General features: G+C 39.2%; 1 protein-coding gene and 10 non-coding genes across 12 annotated transcripts in view; all 11 read left to right on the top strand.

Moving 5' to 3' along the window:
- Positions 1-99: 99 nt before the first annotated feature.
- On the top strand, positions 100-172 carry trnar-ucg (transfer RNA arginine (anticodon UCG)). The gene has a single exon. It is a non-coding gene; the product is annotated as a tRNA-Arg (tRNA).
- A 636-nt stretch (positions 173-808) lies between these two features.
- trnar-ucg (transfer RNA arginine (anticodon UCG)) lies at positions 809-881 on the top strand. The gene has a single exon. It is a non-coding gene; the product is annotated as a tRNA-Arg (tRNA).
- Positions 882-1,745: 864 nt separating this feature from the next.
- On the top strand, positions 1,746-1,818 carry trnar-ucg (transfer RNA arginine (anticodon UCG)). The gene has a single exon. It is a non-coding gene; the product is annotated as a tRNA-Arg (tRNA).
- A 670-nt stretch (positions 1,819-2,488) lies between these two features.
- On the top strand, positions 2,489-2,561 carry trnar-ucg (transfer RNA arginine (anticodon UCG)). Its single transcript has one exon. It is a non-coding gene; the product is annotated as a tRNA-Arg (tRNA).
- Positions 2,562-3,137: 576 nt separating this feature from the next.
- trnar-ucg (transfer RNA arginine (anticodon UCG)) lies at positions 3,138-3,210 on the top strand. The gene has a single exon. It is a non-coding gene; the product is annotated as a tRNA-Arg (tRNA).
- An 862-nt stretch (positions 3,211-4,072) lies between these two features.
- trnar-ucg (transfer RNA arginine (anticodon UCG)) lies at positions 4,073-4,145 on the top strand. The gene has a single exon. It is a non-coding gene; the product is annotated as a tRNA-Arg (tRNA).
- A 197-nt stretch (positions 4,146-4,342) lies between these two features.
- On the top strand, positions 4,343-4,415 carry trnar-ucg (transfer RNA arginine (anticodon UCG)). Its single transcript has one exon. It is a non-coding gene; the product is annotated as a tRNA-Arg (tRNA).
- An 862-nt stretch (positions 4,416-5,277) lies between these two features.
- On the top strand, positions 5,278-5,350 carry trnar-ucg (transfer RNA arginine (anticodon UCG)). Its single transcript has one exon. It is a non-coding gene; the product is annotated as a tRNA-Arg (tRNA).
- Positions 5,351-6,005: 655 nt separating this feature from the next.
- On the top strand, positions 6,006-6,078 carry trnar-ucg (transfer RNA arginine (anticodon UCG)). The gene has a single exon. It is a non-coding gene; the product is annotated as a tRNA-Arg (tRNA).
- Positions 6,079-6,624: 546 nt separating this feature from the next.
- trnar-ucg (transfer RNA arginine (anticodon UCG)) lies at positions 6,625-6,697 on the top strand. The gene has a single exon. It is a non-coding gene; the product is annotated as a tRNA-Arg (tRNA).
- A 13,820-nt stretch (positions 6,698-20,517) lies between these two features.
- Positions 20,518-22,308, top strand: part of LOC127513427 (serine/threonine-protein kinase PAK 3) — a 51,794-nt gene continuing 50,003 nt past the window's right edge. For both annotated transcript variants that reach the window (XM_051895185.1, XM_051895184.1), the window contains exon 1: positions 20,518-20,749. The gene's annotated coding sequence lies outside the window, so the exon portion shown is untranslated. The remainder of the gene's footprint in view (positions 20,750-22,308) is intronic.

Below are 22,308 nucleotides of genomic sequence, written 5' to 3'. Positions count from 1 at the left end.
CGAAATTACACTCCTGGGACCAGACTTTGGAGCTAAGTATTGTGCGACTGACCCACATCTTGCTAAACAAAAACCTACTTTTAAATGACTTGCAGTCGTGGCCCAGTGGCCTAATGGATAAGGCATCAGCCTTCGGAGCTGAGGATTGTGGGTTCGAGTCCCATCTGGGTCATCTGAGACTGTGCAGAAAAGCAGTTGTGTGAAGTCTTGCGTCTTCCGATCTATGGTTGCCACTTGCTGTGAGGATTCTTGTACAGTGTCTGTTAGGATTCTTGTGAAAGAGTATTATGGGTTTGAGTCATATCTGGGTTGCATAAAAGTAATATTCTAGTGCCGCAGTACAAATTAAGTCATTAGCAGTCCTGGCCCAGTGGCCTAATGGATGAGGCATCAGCCTTCGGAAATGAGAATTGTGGGTTTAAGTCGCAGCTGGGTCATCTGAGACTGTGCAGAAAAGCAGTTGTGTGAGGTCTGGCGTTTTCCGATCTTTGGTTGTGAATTGCTGTGACGATTCTTGTACAGTGTTACAGCGGTCTTGTACATTATCTGTTACGATTCAGTACAGTATGTTAGGATTCTTGTAAAAGAGTATTATGAGCTTGAGTCATAACTGGCTTGCATAAAAGTTTCTTCTTCTTGGTGAGTGCCTACTATGTAAGGCTATTTTTTGGAATGACAGTATTAGTCTAATTCTTCAGTTCTACTCTATTGAAACTGCACGCACTGGACCTGACTTTGGAGCTCAGTTTTGTGCGACTGACTCACATCTTGCTCAACAAAAACCTACTTTTAAATGACTTGCAGTCGTGGCCCAGTGGCCTAATGGATAAGGCATCAGCCTTCGGAGCTGAGGATTGTGGGTTCGAGTCCCATCTGGGTCATCTGAGACTGTGCAGAAAAGCAGTTCTGTGAAGTCTTGCGTCTTCTGATCTATGGTTGCCACTTGCTGTGAGGATTCTTCTACAGTGTCTGTGAGGATTCTTGTACAGTGTCTGTTAGGATTCTTGTGAAAGAGTATTATGGGTTTGAGTCATATCTGGGTTGCATAAAAGTAATATTCTAGTGCCGCAGTACAAATTAAGTCATTAGCAGTCCTGGCCCAGTGGCCTAATGGATGAGGCATCAGCCTTCGGAAATGAGAATTGTGGGTTCGAGTCCCATCTGGGTCATCTGAGACTGTGCAGAAAAGCAGTTGTGTGAGGTCTAGCTTTCTCCCATCTTTAATTGATACCTCCTGTGAGGATTCTTGTACAGTGTTACAGCGGTCTTGTACAGTATCTGTTACGATTCAGAACAGTATGTTAGGATTCTTATCAAAGAGTATTATGGGTTTGAGTCATAACTGTCTTGCATAAAAGTTTCTTCTTCTTGGTGAGTGCCTACTATGTAAGGCTATTTTTTTGGAATGACAGTACTAGTCTAATTCTTCAGTTCTACTCTATTGAAACTGCACGCACTGGACCTGACTATGGAGCTCATTTTTGTGCGACTGACTCACATTTTGCTGAACAAAAACCACCTTCTTCAAGACTACTACATTTTTAAAATATTATGTAACGCTATGAAAGTAACATTCTAGTGCAGCAGTACCAATTTAAATGGTACTGGAATGACAGTACTACTCTAATTCTTCAGATCTACTCTAGCGAAATTACACTCCTGGGACCAGACTTTGGAGCTAAGTATTGTGCGACTGACCCACATCTTGCTAAACAAAAACCTACTTTTAAATGACTTGCAGTCGTGGCCCAGTGGCCTAATGGATAAGGCATCAGCCTTCGGAGCTGAGGATTGTGGGTTCGAGTCCCATCTGGGTCATCTGAGACTGTGCAGAAAAGCAGTTGTGTGAAGTCTTGCGTCTTCCGATCTATGGTTGCCACTTGCTGTGAGGATTCTTCTACAGTGTCTGTTAGGATTCAATACAGTATGTTAGGATTCTTGTGAAAGAGTATTATGGGTTTGAGTCATATCTGGGTTGCATAAAAGTAATATTCTAGTGCCGCAGTACAAATTAAGTCAATAGCAGTCCTGGCCCAGTGGCCTAATGGATGAGGCATCAGCCTTCGGAAATGAGAATTGTGGGTTTAAGTCGCAGCTGGGTCATCTGAGACTGTGCAGAAAAGCAGTTGTGTGAGGTCTGGCGTTTTCCGATCTTTGGTTGTGAATTGCTGTGACGATTCTTGTACAGTGTTACAGCGGTCTTGTACATTATCTGTTACGATTCAGTACAGTATGTTAGGATTCTTGTAAAAGAGTATTATGAGCTTGAGTCATAACTGGCTTGCATAAAAGTTTCTTCTTCTTGGTGAGTGCCTACTATGTAAGGCTATTTTTTGGAATGACAGTATTAGTCTAATTCTTCAGTTCTACTCTATTGAAACTGCACGCACTGGACCTGACTTTGGAGCTCAGTTTTGTGCGACTGACTCACATCTTGCTCAACAAAAACCTTCTTCAAGAGTACTACTTTTAAATGACTTGCAGTCGTGGCCCAGTGGCCTAATGGATAAGGCATCAGCCTTCGGAGCTGAGGATTGTGGGTTCGAGTCCCATCTGGGTCATCTGAGACTGTGCAGAAAAGCAGTTGTGTGAGGTCTAGCTTTCTCCCATCTTTAATTGATACCTCCTATGAGGATTCTTGTACAGTTTTACAGCGGTCTTGTACAGTATCTGTTACGATTCAGAACAGTATGTTAGGATTCTTATCAAAGAGTATTATGGGTTTGAGTCATAACTGTCTTGCATAAAAGTTTCTTCTTCTTGGTGAGTGCCTACTATGTAAGGCTATTTTTTTGGAATGACAGTACTAGTCTAATTCTTCAGTTCTACTCTATTGAAACTGCACGCACTGGACCTGACTATGGAGCTCATTTTTGTGCGACTGACTCACATTTTGCTGAACAAAAACCACCTTCTTCAAGACTACTACATTTTTTAAATATTATGTAACGCTATGAAAGTAACATTCTAGTGCAGCAGTACCAATTTAAATGGTACTGGAATGACAGTACTACTCTAATTCTTCAGATCTACTCTAGCGAAATTACACTCCTGGGACCAGACTTTGGAGCTAAGTATTGTGCGACTGACCCACATCTTGCTAAACAAAAACCTACTTTTAAATGACTTGCAGTCGTGGCCCAGTGGCCTAATGGATAAGGCATCAGCCTTCGGAGCTGAGGATTGTGGGTTCGAGTCCCATCTGGGTCATCTGAGACTGTGCAGAAAAGCAGTTGTGTGAAGTCTTGCGTCTTCCGATCTATGGTTGCCACTTGCTGTGAGGATTCTTCTACAGTGTCTGTGAGGATTCTTGTACAGTGTCTGTTAGGATTCTTGTGAAAGAGTATTATGGGTTTGAGTCATATCTGGGTTGCATAAAAGTAATATTCTAGTGCCGCAGTACAAATTAAGTCATTAGCAGTCCTGGCCCAGTGGCCTAATGGATGAGGCATCAGCCTTCGGAAATGAGAATTGTGGGTTCGAGTCCCATCTGGGTCATCTGAGACTGTGCAGAAAAGCAGTTGTGTGAGGTCTAGCTTTCTCCCATCTTTAATTGATACCTCCTATGAGGATTCTTGTACAGTTTTACAGCGGTCTTGTACAGTATCTGTTACGATTCAGAACAGTATGTTAGGATTCTTATCAAAGAGTATTATGGGTTTGAGTCATAACTGTCTTGCATAAAAGTTTCTTCTTCTTGGTGAGTGCCTACTATGTAAGGCTATTTTTTTGGAATGACAGTACTAGTCTAATTCTTCAGTTCTACTCTATTGAAACTGCACGCACTGGACCTGACTATGGAGCTCATTTTTGTGCGACTGACTCACATTTTGCTGAACAAAAACCACCTTCTTCAAGACTACTACATTTTTTAAATATTATGTAACGCTATGAAAATAACATTCTAGTGCAGCAGTACCAATTTAAATGGTACTGGAATGACAGTACTACTCTAATTCTTCAGATCTACTCTAGCGAAATTACACTCCTGGGACCAGACTTTGGAGCTAAGTATTGTGCGACTGACCCATCTTGCTAAACAAAAACCTACTTTTAAATGATTTGCAGTCGTGGCCCAGTGGCCTAATGGATAAGGCATCAGCCTTCGGAGCTGAGGATTGTGGGTTCGAGTCCCATCTGGGTCATCTGAGACTGTGCAGAAAAGCAGTTGTGTGAAGTCTTGCGTCTTCCGATCTATGGTTGCCACTTGCTGTGAGGATTCTTCTACAGTGTCTGTTAGGATTCAATACAGTATGTTAGGATTCTTGTGAAAGAGTATTATGGGTTTGAGTCATATCTGGGTTGCATAAAAGTAATATTCTAGTGCCGCAGTACAAATTAAGGCCCAGTGGCCTAATGGATGAGGCATCAGCCTTCGGAGCTGAGGATTGTGGGTTCGAATCCCATCTGGGTCATCTGAGACTGTGCAGAAAAGCAGTTGTGTGAAGTCTTGCGTCTTCCAATCTATGGTTGCCACTTGCTGTGAGGATTCTTCTACAGTGTCTGTGAGGATTCTTGTACAGTGTCTGTTAGGATTCTTGTGAAAGAGTATTATGGGTTTGAGTCATATCTGGGTTGCATAAAAGTAATATTCTAGTGCCGCAGTACAAATTAAGTCATTAGCAGTCCTGGCCCAGTGGCCTAATGGATGAGGCATCAGCCTTCGGAAATGAGAATTGTGGGTTCGAGTCCCATCTGGGTCATCTGAGACTGTGCAGAAAAGCAGTTGTGTGAGGTCTAGCTTTCTCCCATCTTTAATTGATACCTCCTATGAGGATTCTTGTACAGTTTTACAGCGGTCTTGTACAGTATCTGTTACGATTCAGAACAGTATGTTAGGATTCTTATCAAAGAGTATTATGGGTTTGAGTCATAACTGTCTTGCATAAAAGTTTCTTCTTCTTGGTGAGTGCCTACTATGTAAGGCTATTTTTTTGGAATGACAGTACTAGTCTAATTCTTCAGTTCTACTCTATTGAAACTGCACGCACTGGACCTGACTATGGAGCTCATTTTTGTGCGACTGACTCACATTTTGCTGAACAAAAACCACCTTCTTCAAGACTACTACATTTTTTAAATATTATGTAACGCTATGAAAATAACATTCTAGTGCAGCAGTACCAATTTAAATGGTACTGGAATGACAGTACTACTCTAATTCTTCAGATCTACTCTAGCGAAATTACACTCCTGGGACCAGACTTTGGAGCTAAGTATTGTGCGACTGACCCATCTTGCTAAACAAAAACCTACTTTTAAATGACTTGCAGTCGTGGCCCAGTGGCCTAATGGATAAGGCATCAGCCTTCGGAGCTGAGGATTGTGGGTTCGAGTCCCATCTGGGTCATCTGAGACTGTGCAGAAAAGCAGTTGTGTGAAGTCTTGCGTCTTCCGATCTATGGTTGCCACTTGCTGTGAGGATTCTTCTACAGTGTCTGTTAGGATTCAATACAGTATGTTAGGATTCTTGTGAAAGAGTATTATGGGTTTGAGTCATATCTGGGTTGCATAAAAGTAATATTCTAGTGCCGCAGTACAAATTAAGGCCCAGTGGCCTAATGGATGAGGCATCAGCCTTCGGAAATGAGAATTGTGGGTTTAAGTCGCAGCTGGGTCATCTGAGACTGTGCAGAAAAGCAGTTGTGTGAGGTCTGGCGTTTTCCGATCTTTGGTTGTGAATTGCTGTGACGATTCTTGTACAGTGTTACAGCGGTCTTGTACATTATCTGTTACGATTCAGTACAGTATGTTAGGATTCTTGTAAAAGAGTATTATGAGCTTGAGTCACAACTGGCTTGCATAAAAGTTTCTTCTTCTTGGTGAGTGCCTACTATGTAAGGCTATTTTTTGGAATGACAGTATTAGTCTAATTCTTCAGTTCTACTCTATTGAAACTGCACGCACTGGACCTGACTTTGGAGCTCAGTTTTGTGCGACTGACTCACATCTTGCTCAACAAAAACCTTCTTCAAGAGTACTACTTTTAAATAACTTGCAGTCGTGGCCCAGTGGCCTAATGGATAAGGCATCAGCCTTCGGAGTTGAGGATTGTGGGTTCGAGTCCCATCTGGGTCATCTGAGAGTGTGCAGCGAAGCAGTTGTGTGAGGTGTAGCGTTCTCCCATCTGTAATTGATACCTCCTGCGAGTATTCTTGTACAGTGTTGCAGTGTCCTTTACGATTCAGTCCAGTATGTTAGGATTCTTATGAGCTTGAGTCACAACTGGCTTGCATAAAAGTTTCTTCTTCTTGGTGAGTGCCTACTATGTAAGGCTATTTTTTGGAATGACAGTACTAGTCTAATTCTTCAGTTCTACTCTATTGAAACTGCACGCACTGGACCTGACTATGGAGCTCATTTTTGTGCGACTGACTCACATTTTGCTGAACAAAAACCTTCTTCAAGACTACTACATTTTTTAAATATTATGTAACGCTATGAAAGTAACATTCTAGTGCAGCAGTACCAATTTAAATGGTACTGGAATGACAGTACTACTCTAATTCTTCAGATCTACTCTAGCGAAATTACACTCCTGGGACCAGACTTTGGAGCTAAGTATTGTGCGACTGACCCACATCTTGCTAAACAAAAACCTACTTTTAAATGACTTGCAGTCGTGGCCCAGTGGCCTAATGGATAAGGCATCAGCCTTCGGAGCTGAGGATTGTGGGTTCAAGTCCCATCTGGGTCATCTGAGACTGTGCAGAAAAGCAGTTGTGTGAAGTCTTGCGTCTTCTGATCTATGGTTGCCACTTGCTGTGAGGATTCTTGTACAGTGTCTGTTACGATTCAATACAGTATGTTAGGATTCTTGTGAAAGAGTATTATGGGTTTGAGTCATTTTCTGGGTTGCATAAAAGTATTATTCTAGTGCCGCAGTACAAATTAAGTCATTAGCAGTCCTGGCCCAGTGGCCTAATGGATGAGGCATCAGCCTTCGGAAATGAGAATTGTGGGTTTAAGTCGCAGCTGGGTCATCTGAGACTGTGCAGAAAAGCAGTTGTGTGAGGTCTGGCGTTTTCCAATTTTTGGTTGTGAATTGCTGTGACGATTCTTGTACAGTGTTACAGCGGTCTTGTACATTATCTGTTACGATTCAGTACAGTATGTTAGGATTCTTGTAAAAGAGTATTATGAGCTTGAGTCACAACTGGCTTGCATAAAAGTTTCTTCTTCTTGGTGAGTGCCTACTATGTAAGGCTATTTTTTGGAATGACAGTATTAGTCTAATTCTTCAGTTCTACTCTATTGAAACTGCACGCACTGGACCTGACTTTGGAGCTCAGTTTTGTGCGACTGACTCACATCTTGGCAGCTGCCTACAGTTTCCTATCATAATGCACCTCAAGTGCACCAGCACATAAAGCCCTTCCACCGAACCTTCAGAAGGGCAGGCCGTGTGGTCTTAAACACGCTCTCCACCATAACATCATCGGTTCGGTTTCAGGAGCTGTGTTTTAGGCGTGAAAAAACTCTGTTATCACTCCATCCCAGAAATGGTGTTGGTGGGAGGGGGGGAGCATGGGATATGAGAGGAGGGGAGAGGTTATTTCCCTCTAAAGAGCTGCTGGTTGCTTCTTCGTCTTCCTCTGATTACGCCTTTTTCAAGCCCTGCTCCCCTGTTTAGGAGGGGGGCCACCGCTGGTGACACTCTGCCTCTGGGCCTGTCTGTAGTCCTCAGACTGAGACGAGGTTTGAGGCATGGATCTGAGATGGCATGGTTTCTTAAATGCCACAGACTGCGCCCTCACCTCTCTAAACAACGGATGTGCTGAAAAAGCACAGAGGGTGATACTGGCACATCAAGGAGAAAACGCTTTTCTTTCTCACTGATGTCAGCCAGGCTAACCCACAGATATCTCTCCGTGGCCACCATTACTGCCATCGAGCGACTGATATTGGCAGCTGTTTGTTTGATGGCCCAGAGAGCAAGATCTGTGGTACGGCGCAGCTCAATGACTGCTTCAGGGGAAAAGCCCTGGCCGTCATCCAGATCTTTCAGCAGGTCCACCTGGTGGGCTTGCAACACAGCCATACCTTATTTTTCAATGCGGAAGTAAGGTGTTTTCTGTGAATGTGCGAGACTTCTGATTTATTTGCCCCTATAGGGAAATAATGAGAAGAATTTCAATGTTCAGTAAACTGTAAAAATAAGGTGGATAGGCATGCGTGTTTAGCACAAGTGCTCTGTAAAAGAATGCGTATGCGCAGGCATGTAGTCTTTCTTTACAAAGTGACATTGCCAACTACTTGTCTGGCATGCATAATATAGTGTTTTTAGTCATTTTTTTTAGATCCGTGTGAACGGGGATAGGTTTGATAATGTTGTCATTGGTACAAAGAAAAAACTTTTCCATTTTTAGTACATTGTTGTCGTGTAAACATACCCTTAGTGAGTGAAATTATATTTATATTTTCTTGCCGTATATATGTCATTTTCTTTATTTTTTTTCTTTTTACATTTTATGTCTAAAAGTGACCAAAAAAGCCATTTTAAAGGGTTATGAACATGAATATTAATATATGAGCACGGAGAAAATTACAACAAACTCCCAAGCACAAGGGAGAAATGCGAACAAATATTTAAAGGTTAATAATACGTTGATTACGTTTACCAGCACTGCAGTCTCATGATAAACAACACATAGTTTAACAAAGAAAGAATAAAGACATAGTTTATTTTTTGCCCATTTTTCTTTGAATTTTCGATCTAAATCAGTCTTTTGTCTATTAGAATAATCTTGTCATTGTGTTCAGATAGGCTACACCAATGTATCAGTGTCCAGTTTGCACATATATTTCATTTGAAGAAGACTTGATGAAATATGTGTGCATACACCGTGCTACTTTATTCTGTACATGAGCTATGATCCACGTGGCTAGTGTTGTTAAACTCATCGCGGAGCTCCAAACTGAAACCGATCATATGCGCGCTCCGCGTGTATATCATAACAATTGTATTTTTGATGTGTTCGTATTCAAACTCCAGTTGTGACCGCATCGCGGGCAAAATACAAACAACACTCATGTGCTAGCTGTGCTGGGGGAAACATACACATGGCTCGCATGTCCGAACGCAGAGGTGAATGAACAGCACTTTTGCATTTGAATTCTCCGCTGTAATGCGATCTCATGTGAACATATTTTCCATTTGTGCTGGTAGATTACAGCAAAACAATCCACATGCACCCAAACTTCTGCTCTGTTCGCGTCGCAGGAAAACGCATTTTTGTGTTGTAGCACTAAGGAAACAAGCACCTACGACACATGTCTCTGAATGACAACAGACACAGAAGCAAGAGAAGTGATACTTCTTCATGCATAATACCGCAATTATAATCTTATGCATACTACAGCGCAGTGATTGGATTGAATGAGCTTTATGTCATGAATAAAAGCAGAGAACCGCTCGAAACTGTTGACGTCAGCATGTTCGACCTGCCCATACTGGAGCCAATCAGCACTCCGGATCTTGCCAGTAGTACACGATGACGTCAGATTTTGTGACGTTGCTCCAAAAATAACTAATTTCAACTTTTAAATAAAATTAATGAGTACCTTTAGTGTTTTCAATGATGTGCAGCCTATACATATCTGTTCACAGCTCAAAAAAATGTGTTCTGGGGTTTCATGACCCTTTAAAGCAGTTATAATAAAATCAAAATCCTTAAGAGAGGATCCCAGACCACTACAATTATTGTGATCTGTGCCTCCCCTATTTTAAAATCCATGAGCCCCCACTGTTTGTCTTTATCTGTTTATGGGTTAAATTAATCAGTATAACTGTAAAATAAAAAAAATTATTATTATTATTATTGCAAATGACTTGTTTAGAGCAATATATATAGAAAATGTTTAAATGTTTTATAAATTATTTGCTGAATAACAGCAGTGAAAATAACAGTGGATATTTGGTTAATGTTGGCTAATGCTATTAGGAAACACATGTCAACAATATAGTTTTGTATTATGGTCAATAGACTAGACAAAGACAAGCAAAAACAAACTTCAATAGTGACATGAAAATGTGTAATAAGAAAAAAATAAACCATTCTAAAGATTGTTTTACACAGTAGAAGGTCTTGATGGCTTTTTGCACAAGCAGCCTGAGCAACCTTAATGTGGACTGGCCAGGATTCATGTTAAAGATACACAGCTGCATACACTAATGTACAAATATTAGTACTTATGTATAAGTCTTATGAAAATACACAAATAACATCCAAATAAATGTTATTTGTGTATATGTTATTTGTGAATCTATATCATACTCATTCACTTTCTGTTCTTGCTGATCAAGCTCGTAAATCTCTAGCTAACGTGGCCGCTAGGTGGGCGAAAGCAGGAGCAGAGGGGTTGCCATGACGACAAACACTGATTCATTACTGTATTACAGAACTGAGGGTCTGTGGAAGAGAAAGGGTGACAGGGAGAGGAAGAGAGACAGAGAGGAAAGGGGCTGTCCTTGGAGGTACTCCAATTTGTGAGTCCCACTGGCCTACGCCCCAAAACGCTTAGCATATCAAATGTGCTATAGAGCTGTAAAAAAGCGTATGACCGAATGAGATGATGTGCATCTGTATGCGTTTCTGTGTGTACATGTTGTTCAGGATGCCCCATTTCTTGGTATACTACATGTCACCCCAGTGTGTGATGGCTTTCATGGCTTCCGCTTTATAAACCTGATCATATATATATGTGAATGTATGAACGTGCATGTAGACACGTGCATATTAACTGTGTGTGTATGGACACAAGCACATATAAATGATATGTTCCTGTACACAGTTAATCATCCATGATTGTAAATTTTATTAACAGGACGCAACACTTCTGCAGCATCTTAACCAACATGGAACCACAAACTTTTCCCAGAGAGTTAAAAAAGCCAGCTGTTACAAATAGATACAAATGTTTACATAAATATCAGCTCTGTACTCAATTGTCTTGGTACAAAATTACCACAAGAACAAACTCTACTTAAACCTATTTATATTGTGCTTCCAATGGTTCAATAAACATACAAAATAATAATAAAAATGGTCAAATTAACAGACAAACAAACAAACAAAACAATCATTAGAGAAAACAAGCAAATACCCCCAAAAAACAAGGATAAAAATATCTAAGTTCAATGTAATTAGCACATTAAGACTTAATTGTACAGAACACCAAAACACATTACTCTTTCAAGTATCTGCAAACAGCAAAAATCATTGGAAGAAAGATATTAAATTCATGAGTACAAAACAGAAAATATTATTTTCACTTTACTTTCACATAGATGATAACAACAACCAAAAATTAAAAGAGAAATGTGTATGTGTGTAAGTGTCTGCAGTGAATGGGGCAGGAAGAAGAAAGGTTGGAGAAAAGCTTTGGATTTTTCTTTTGCCTCTGAAAGACACCCCCACAGCATGATGATACCACCACAATGTTTCACTGTTGGGATGGTATTGTGCAGTTTACGAACGGTGCCTGCTTTCCTGCTTTCAGAAATGACACTTGGAATTGAGGTTCATCAGACCAGAGAATATTGTTGTCTTGTTGCTTTTTTGCAAATTTCAGAAAGGTGAAGTGTTGCTGTGATGGTTGTCCTTCTGAAAGTTTCTCTCTTCTCCACACTTAAGCTTAACCAGAGTAAAGCAGCAGGTTCTTGGTCACCTTGGTCCCTTACCAAGGCCCTTTTCCCCCTGTGTAAGAGCCAAATGTAATGATTGTTCATGTCCACTAGATGGTGGTGTGCACCAGTCATGTAGGTGTAGTCACCTGTTAATATCACATGATATTTAAACTTCCTCTGGGTTGTATCAGTAGGGACAGGTGGCAGGAACATGTATTTGCATTTGAAATGGATATTGCTGTGTGGACATTGTTTATTCCAAAATATGAGTAAAGAACATCTTACCACCTTGCCTTGGCTTATAGCAAAGCCACAAAACCCTGTTTGATCAATTTGGCTGGACAGGTGTGTCTTACTGTAAAGCTGGGGCACGAGAAGGTGAGATGAGGAGGATCAATCAAGGTTTATTAAAAATATAAAATAAAACAAACTAAACAAGGTAATAAACATGGGGAACCATGAAATATGGATCAAGAGCCAAACGGGAAACATGGAACAATAGTCAAACAGGAAACATGGAACATACATCAAACATGAAATGTGGAACAAAAGTCAAACTGAAACTGTGGAACAATAATCAAGCATGAAACATGGAACGATAGTCAAACATGAAACATGGAACAAGAGCAGCTATAGTGGAACGTCGATTGACAAATGAACAAGGAAACAAAGGGGTATATATATACACAGGTTAATAAAGGAAACAAGGAACTTCTGTGGATACTATCAAGGGGAACCAATGAACAAAAAAACTACAATGGGACTACAAACAGACACAGGAAACTAAGGCATGAAACACCATAAAGGTCCTTAAACACAAAACACAGGGGAATCGTGACACTTGCCAAATCATGTTCAATCAAATGAAATTTCTCCAGATTCACTCCAGTTAATGTCAAAGTCAAAAGTCGAAGTAAAAGTTTATTTATACAGCAGCAGCTGACCAATGTGCTTTACAACACGTCGTAAAAGACATAAATCAAAATATTATGAAAAGAAAAATGAGACAGACAAACAAATGAAATAATATTAAGAAAAGATGTAAATTAAAAGTTATAATCATAAAAGGCATCCTTTGCTTTAGCCTGTACCTAGGAACAGATAAATGTCTTTATGTCCCTGATCTAAGAGCTCTAGAAGGGCTGTGGAAAAATAGGAGATCAGAAATATACAGTGGGTACGGAAAGTATTCAGACTCCCTTAAATTTTTCACTCTTTGTTATATTGCAGCCATTTGCTAAAATCATTTAAGTTCATTTTTTTCCTCATTAATGTACACACAGCACCCCATATTGACAGAAAAACACAGAATTGTTGACATTTTTGCAGATTTATTAAAAAAGAAAAACTGCTGTCCATTTCTTCTGATCATCCTTGAGATGGTTCTACACCTTCATTTGAGTCCAGCTGTGTTTGATTATACTGATTGGACTTGATTAGGAAAGCCACACACCTGTCTATATAAGACCTTACAGCTCACAGTGCATGTCAGAGCAAATGAGAATCATGAGGTCAAAGGAACTGCCTGAAGAGCTCAGAGACAGAATTGTGGCAAGGCACAGATCTGGCCAAGGTTACAAAAAAATTTCTGCTGCACTTAAGGTTCCTAAGAGCACAGTGGCCTCCATAATCCTTAAATGGAAGGCGTTTGGGACGACCAGAACCCTTCCTAGAGCTGGCCGTCCGGCCAAACTGAGCTATCGGGTGAGAAGAGCCTTGGTGAGAGAGGTAAAGAAGAACCTGTCCAATACAGTCCCAACAGTGAAGCATGGTGGTGGCAGCATCATGCTGTGGGGGTGTTTTTCAGCTGCAGGGACAGGATGACTGGTTGCAATCGAGGGAAAGATGAATGCGACCAAGTACAGGGATATCCTGGACGAAAACCTTCTCCAGAGTGCTCAGGACCTCAGACTGGGCCGAAGGTTTACCTTCCAACAAGACAATGACCTTAAGCACACAGCTAAAATAACGAAGGAGTGGCTTCACAACAACTCCGTGACTGTTCTTGAATGGCCCAGCCAGAGCCCTGACTTAAACCCAACTGAGCATCTCTGGAGAGACCTAAAAATGGCTGTCCACCAACGTTTACCATCCAACCTGACAGAACTGGAGAGGATCTGCAAGGAGGAATGGCAGAGGATCCCCAAATCCAGGTGTGAAAAACTTGTTGCATCTTTCCCAAAAAGACTCATGGCTGTATTAGATCAAAAGGGTGCTTCTACTAAATACTGAGCAAAGGGTCTGAATACTTAGGACCATGTGATATTTCAGTTTTTCTTTTTTAATAAATCTGCAAAAATGTCAACAATTCTGTGTTTTTCTGTCAATATGGGGTGCTGTGTGTACATTAATGAGGAAAAAAATGAACTTAAATGATTTTAGCAAATGGCTGCAATATAACAAAGAGTGAAAAATTTAAGGGGGTCTGAATACTTTCCGTACCCACTGTATGGTGGCGCAATGTTGTTCAAATTAAGGGATGTTAAAATTGGGGCTATCTGGTCATGTTTTTGGATACCTTTTAATAATCTTGCTGCTGTATTTTGGACTGTCTGGAGTCATGCCAGGATAGCAGTTTCTACCATAATACAGTATAATACAGTATACCAATAATACAGTATTCTAAGCAAGATGATAAAAACACATGAATCACACTTTCAAAAACTTAAGGAGAAAGGAAAGGCTTAACCTTGTAAAAAAGGAATAAAAAGCATGATCTGATAACTGTTTACTTGCTTATCAAGTTTCAAATCCCTGTAAAGCAGTGCACCAGATTCTTAACCCAAGTGTTAGCTAAAGACGTAAAGTGAGTAATTGAGGATAGTGCATCAATCCACCATTAGGAAGAGAGAAAAAGATTGTTTCAGTTTTATTTTCATTTAGATTTAAGAAATTTGCAGAAATCCACATTTTAATGTCCTCTAAACAGGCCAGCACAGGCTCAAAGGTATTATTTCCAAAGTGTTTAAGAGGGATATATGGGTGTCATCTGCGTAAAAATGAAAGGACACAGCATGTTTACTAATAGTTAAACCCAAAAGGAGCATAAAGAAAAAAGTGTAGGGGCCAATATGAAACCCTGAGGAACCCCCGAAGTGAAATGAGCAGCAGATGACACAGATGAGCCAAAATTTAGAGAGAATTTGCAGCCTTTAAAATAGGATCTGAACCATTTTAAGACAGTTCCTTTCAAACCCACACCATGTTAAAGTTGAGAGATAAGGACATCATGTCAAAAGCAGAGATAAGATCTAAGAGCATTAATATAACATTATCTCCAACATTAGATGTCATATTAATATAATTTATGGCCTTCAAAGGTTCAAACTCTGGACTATGGAGGAATCTAAATCCAGACTGAAACATAAATTGAATTGAGATTTTCAATTGCTACTTTGCACTCTTGGCTGCCTTTCAAAGTTTGATAGAGCATCCCGCAGGGCTTTCTATTACACCTGAAATCTGTATTATTTCCCACTTTTGCTCAGCAATGTGTAGAAAATCTCAAAGATGATCCACAGAAATGGGATACACCTGAGCTTAAAGGGTTAGTTTACCCAAAAATGATGGTGGTTGCTGGTTGAAGATTTTAGACTATGTTTGCATTTTTTTTAAATATTGTAAGTAGCATCATTTTCTTTTGTATTATATTTCTGGATTTTTTTCCTTTTGACTATTGGCACTGTATATCTTTGAACACCTTTGGAGAACAACGTTCCAAAATAAGAAAGGTAAAGTTAGTACTAATAATGTTTACATATTTACAGTCTGGCTCTTTTGGTAATGATATTGATCATTTCCAATTTACCAATCTGTAACTGCCTTAGATTGTGGGAAAAGTAAACTAGCTAGCAACAGGTTTGTTTGAGATGGGGAGGGAAGGATTATCGGGCAGCCCTCGTGCCAGTGCACACGTCATCAAAGAGAAAATGTCATTGTTTTTACTGAAGATTACAAGGACACATGAATTAAAAAAAAATAATAATGACATGCAAGGATAAATCATTTATAACAGATTTCATGGTGACTATAAATCAAAAACAGAGCAAATGTATGTAGAATCTAAAATATGAAGGCAGATTAGTGCCATCTGGTGGAAAGAAATAAAAAAGCATATGTAAAAGCACTAGATGGCTGAATAGCCTATATATAAATATTTAAACCATAGTCTGTCAGAATACTCGATTCTGATTGGCTGGAAGGTGTGCGTTCAAACCGTGAGGCCTAATGCACGGGTAGTTCCAGTCAGTTTAATCACAGTTCTTAATGCGGTGCTTTCATTGAAGCACACACATTTCTGGCACTTAGAGCTCGGAGATTGCGATTAAGATTTTATTAATAAATTAGCTTCACTATTTAGTTGCTACATTATATTAAACAGCAACGAGGTAACGTCGCGGTTATTTTAAGTAATTCAACTCACAGCTTCGTTGTTAATATAGATGCTGCACAGACCCAGGTAATTCAGTCACTCATCTCTCTCTCTCTCTCTCTCTCTCTCTCTCTCTCTCTCTCTCTCTCTGTATAACAAATAATTTATTGGGAGTTTTTATGCTGAGATGTGTAGGTTGTTGCCACAAGTAACTTGAAACTATTTCATGGAAATCTATATTTTTAAAGGGGAAGCGCATCTCCTTAGTTTGTTTATCCTCCACCTAATACGCATAATGTTTCACAGTGTGAAAAATGCAGTTCATGACCATTTTAAACATGTGAAATAATAATACAAATATTTAAAACAACAATATTCTTCAGTTCATTATTTTATTAAGCAAATTCATAAAGTGTAATTCTTAATTAAAAGCTGCAGTCCATAACTTTTTTTTGGTTAAAAATGATCCAAAATCAATTTCTGAGCAAGTACATAACCAGCCAGTGTTCAAAACTATCTCCTTACCTTAGCCCGATTCACAACGGTAAGCTTGTAATTTTCTAATTCAGTGGAACTGGTGGGTTTTTGCGGAAAATTCAGCAGCCGTTCATCTTTGCGTCATTACATCACGTCTGTTTACATAAAGAAGGAGTCCCAGCTAGTAGGATATATGCAGTGGTGTAGTCTACGTGATACGCAGGTATACGCCGTATACCCACTAGGAATGTTCAAGGATTTCCGTATACCCACTTAAAAAAGCGCGAGGATACGTAACCATCCAATAAATCACAAAATATGATTTGTGGTTTGTAGCTTTTGACATGAAACAAAGTCTCATGTTTCTCAGTCTCAAGTTTCATATTTTGCCCATTTTACTTCGGAATAAAAAAAAAACATAAATACCGTTTTGGCGCTCTTTAATGTGATCGTGACAGATCGCTGTAGCAGTTCAAGAGACGCGGAAGCCTGACGCGCACGTGAACTGATCCTCTCCTCCACTTTAGTTACCAGTTACAGCGCAAAATAAACATGAATGAACATCTCAAGGTATGATAAAAGATACACTACAACTTAACGAAATCCATATCATGTCTCTTATAATCGCTTAATCAGTGTTTCAACCGCGGAAAGACGTTAATAACAGCTTGTAAACAATGTCACGTAACGTCACATTTACCTCAGAACAAACATATTCAGTGACCATAAACTCGTTAGTCAGCTAGAAAAAGGAACTCTAGAGAGGAGCATTTAGCTAAATATATACACCATATTACATATTAACTATAATTTTTAATGTTCTTCAATAGCGTATATTATGCATGTTTGAATAAATCCGTCAAGTTGACAGCCACCATTTAAATGTTTATATTTCAAAAAACAAATTGGAGTAGAAATAAATTTAAAGTTAGTAGGCCTATTATAAGTTTATTATTATAAAAATTTCCTTAAGTGTAATTTAAGTTTGTATACAAATCAGTTCATTTTAACCTTCAATAACAAACTGATTCCCATGTATATTTTACAGTATTAGTTGAGATTTTTTTTCTTGAGAAAATTTGCCATGTACTGTACCTGATTTACAGTATATCCAAAATAACTGATATTGACTCGAATTGCAAGTTAGTGAATTGAAATGCATAGCTATGATGACAGACTGGCAGGAAATGGTGCAAAACAGAAAACAAAGTCCAAACAGGGTGATATTGTGACATACTGATAAGCTTCATTTTTCCATTATTGTCACACTCTAAAAAAATGCTGGGTTAAAGTTGGGTTGAAAATGGACAAACCCAGCGATTGGGTTGTTTTAACCCAGAAGTTGGGATAAATGTTTGCCCAACCTGCTGGGTAGTTTTATTTAACCCAACTATTGTTTAAAAATGACTATATGGCTGGCTTAAAATGAACCCATAGGTTGGAAATTGAAAATCAGACACATAATTATAGAGGCAACAATAATAATCAAAAGGTGAACATTTATTAATAAACGATTTAATAAATGTTTATTGTTTAACTATTATATTTAATATTAATAAATGTTAATTTCCAGCATATTTTGGGTTCATTTTAAGCAAGCAATACAGCAATTTTTACACAATAGTTGGGTTAAATAAAACTACCCAGCAGGTTGGGCAAACATTTAACCCAGCCGCTGGGTTTGTCCATTTTCAACCCAACATTTTTGTTTTTAACCAAACATTTTTTAGAGAGTAATAATAGTTGCAACTTGCACTCTTAAATGTGCATTGAAACTTGCCAGCTGATAAAATATGCTCCAGGGACCATATTCATATAACATCTCAGGCTATCTTAAGGGCTGAGTTAGATGGTGATTGACACTAAACAGTAGAAAATCAGTCCAGAGTCTCTTCAGCTGTAAATGCCATTGGCTGGTAAAGTCTTTGTTGATTATAATAAATTGACATGTTGATAAAACACACATAAGCAGTCTTTCAGAATGCTCTCAGTTACATTTAGCCTAGATCAGATGCATACTACATGCATTAATGAGTGTGGCGGTGCTTATGGGGTGCCGCTCTGGGACAGGTAAGTATGAGGCTGGGAGGGAAAAATCACAGTATACTCACTACAAAAAACTAGACTACACCACTGGCTATATGGCATGTGAGGATGCTGCAGGTGATGGATAACTTATAGCCTTTTCTCATAGCAGCTGCAATACTTAAACTTATCATTTTGATGGTGGATTGTAATCTAGAAAGGTCCAAATGACAATCATCACTTGACAACTGGAGATTCACCCGTAGTCAAAAGCAAAAGACTTCGGACTGTGGAGTGGCAAAAGAAATTTAAATCTACAGGTAACGCTAAAACAGTGATCGTTAGATTTAATCACCATTGGCAGCGCGATTTATTGTAGTGCTTTTTTTCTCAGTTGGTCAGAACAAAAGTGGCAGACATGTTACTTACTTGTTCAGACATTTTCCTATGAAAATTCTTATTTTAATCATACTTCCAAGATGTAGAAACTGTGATTCTGAAGTGCAGTATTCACCTGTGTGGTGACCGACAGCAAACATTAGATTCATCCGCTCTAAGGAGCCGTGCCAATGCACAACCTACGTAAAGATGATAATTCTGCAAGTAACTGCAATTGCAGGTTTCAAACAGAGATGGCGACAAAGAGGCAAAACTTACAGACTGCAGCTTTAAAATACTAACAATGCATTATTCATATGAGATTTACAACATGTAAATCTCCGTGAAAATTTACTGGCCCATGCCCAAGTGGTATGTTGTTACTAGTATTATTATTCTTTAATTTATTACTTAATGTAATTATTAGTGTTGTTATTCAATAATTACACAAATTAAATGTACATTTCAGACATTTTTATTAAAAGCTAATTGGGTGAAAACATTCAATTTAAATTCATACATTACATTATGTAAAATTTTAGACACAAAAAGTAAAATTATCATAAGATGTGTAAGATGGCCTCTTTACATTTTGTGCTATGACAATTAATTTAACAAATGGTTCTATTTATTTCCCTTAATAACACATTGGCTGATGCATCATCATCCTGCACATGCTAAATGCACATTGTTCTTAAGGAGGGCATCCTCCCCCATCTTACCACACCTCAGACAGAAAACAACAGAAAATGTTGAAATGCTCATCAGTGTCCGACATCTCTCATCCCCTACTTCACAGATCAGCATCACATATCAGGCCTGTTTTCCCCCAGGACCATGAGGTTGTCAGGACAACCAGTGTGATTCTGATTCCAAGCAGCTAAGAGAAGACTCCGCCTCAAGACAGCAGCTGCTGCAGCCATCAGCCAATCAAAGGTGAGCAAGAGAGAAAAAGATGACATCATAGACAAATTAGGGCAAGTTGCAGCAGGTCTTTGTTTGGTGTAACTGCCCGCAGATTAATCATGAGTAGGCTGGGATAAAGAGGTGACTTGTCTTGGTGTTATGGACACACACACACACTTAAATGAACAATTCATTATATATTAATTAGTCTCAAAATGAAAAAAGAGGTTAAAATTTCATTATGCCTTTATTTTATTTATGTTTGTTGTATCTTTAGCCAGCTTGCAATTTTCTCTAAATGTTTTGGAAATCTTTCAGAAGTGATTTTTGATTATTTTACACATTGACAAAAACACACTGTGGTACTTGTGATGTTATTAGATAGTAATACCATGTTTTTTGATAGCATGGTACTGCATGATTATCATATTCATGGTATTTACATGATACTCCACGCTCCATCATATTGGTGCCCATAAAAACAAGACAAACAAACATCTACTTAAAACTAAATGTTGTAATAATGTGGTAATACCTTGATGGTTTTTTTTTTTTATTACTGATGATTTTACTCTGCTTGAAACTGAGTGTGTAATTTAGAAAAAAAAAAAAAACCCTACCTTGCTTTCACTAGTCTGTGAAACAGCAGATCCAGTCTTTCTGGCTGCCGCCCTCCCCCTCTCTCTTAGCAGCTGCCTTTATTAACATGCAGCCCCTTGGCCAATAAGGCTGCGAGGGCTTTGTGACATCACAGGCTAGGGAACAGTAGGCAGGCAGTGAAGCAGGCAGGCTGCCGACTAAAGCCAATGAGTCCAGGTTTGGGGGTCAGGAACCGGTCTGACCACAGAATGGAGAGCCTGTGCGTACACTAGGTTTCAGGAAAATATGCTGTGGAGGATGTACATGGAAAACAGAAGGAGGCTTCCACGGATACAGCCAGTGAATGTCAAGACATGTTTCAGGTGAGTTGCTTCTCAAGGGCTCTTTTTTCTGTCTGCGATGACTCGAATACGGATGAGGGAGAGAGAGAAAGAGAAAGGGAGGGAGGGAGGTGGAAAGAGGGAGGGAGCGCTTTTGCTCGGCTCTCAGCATACGGCCTTTCTAAGGAGCAGAGGAAAAGGAAGAGAGAAGCTGTGTTAATGCATTGTGTCGAGGAGATGCAGTTGCATCCAGGGTGCTGTTGCTGCTGTCAGCTGCCTCTGCCCATGCCCCATTCCAATGGCAAAATGCATCTTTGTTGATGCCACAAATTAACGTTGTGTGTGTGTGTGTAATCATAGAATAGCAGCAAATGTGGAAACAAAAAAAAAACACTGCTATTTTTTGCCACTGAAATTCAAAGCTGCATTTGTTTCTATGTGGATGTAGCCATTCCAAATGATGAATCTTCGTCCTTGTTCCATTGGTGCTACAGCTGGATAGATGAAGAAAAGGATGGATGGATGGTTCAGTAGAGAGACTGATGTCATTGGTGGTCGGATATGACCTTTTGTTAGACTGCACATGTCTGTATTTGGGTCTTTTATATAGAACGCTTCAGAATGATTGATTTTTACCTCTGCCAAGCCTGCGCAGACGCACAAGAGGCCACACACACACACACACACACACACACACACACACACACACACACACACACATGTTGGTCTACCTATCATTATGAGGACTCTCCATAGGCGTAATGGTTTTTTATACTGGACAAACTGTATACTCTATCCCCCTACACTAACCCTACCCTTAAACCTACCCGTTACAGAAAACTTTCTGCATCTTTACATTTTTAATTAAAAAAAAACAAATTGTTTAAAATGTTTTTAAGCCATTTTAATTATGAGGATTCAGGAAATGTCCTCATAAGCCACATTTATGTTGTAATACCAGTGTAATACCCATGTCATTATACAAATTTGTGTTATCATAAATCATATAAACACACACACACACACACACTTTAGGACTCAGTATACAGCCAATGCTCTCCTTAAAGAAGTATTTTTTAGATATAGAGTATCAGAAACAAAGAGCAAGGACCAATGATCTGTGTAGCTTCTGATTGGAGGGAGGATGGCATTGTGGGGGATTTCATTCATTAACATATGTGTCCTGTGGGATAGGGGTGTTATGTGTGTGAGTGGTGGTGTGTGTGATCATGTGTTGGGGCTTGTACACAAAGACCTGACAGCTAAACTAGTTATGCAGTAATTAGGGATGCACTGGCATAGGAATTTTGGGGTAGCACTTTATTTTACAGTGTCCTTGTTACACAAGTTACATGTAGTTACTATAGTAATTACTATAAATTGTGCATAATTACATGCAATTAACTCTAAACCACACCTTAATCCTAACCCTAACCCTATAGTAAGTACATGTTGTTAATTCTTATTACTCAATATTTATATATATAATTACACTGTAACAAGGGCACCTTAAAATAAAGGGTAACCAATTTTGGCCAAAACTGATAACCAAAAATTAATATTAGGTTATGGTTGATAACCTGCATCTTTTTTCTTGCTTT

Source organism: Ctenopharyngodon idella, chromosome 5 (genome assembly GCF_019924925.1).
Source record: "Ctenopharyngodon idella isolate HZGC_01 chromosome 5, HZGC01, whole genome shotgun sequence".
NCBI lineage: Eukaryota > Metazoa > Chordata > Actinopteri > Cypriniformes > Xenocyprididae > Ctenopharyngodon > Ctenopharyngodon idella.
This window is presented reverse-complemented; position numbering and strand designations above follow the sequence as displayed.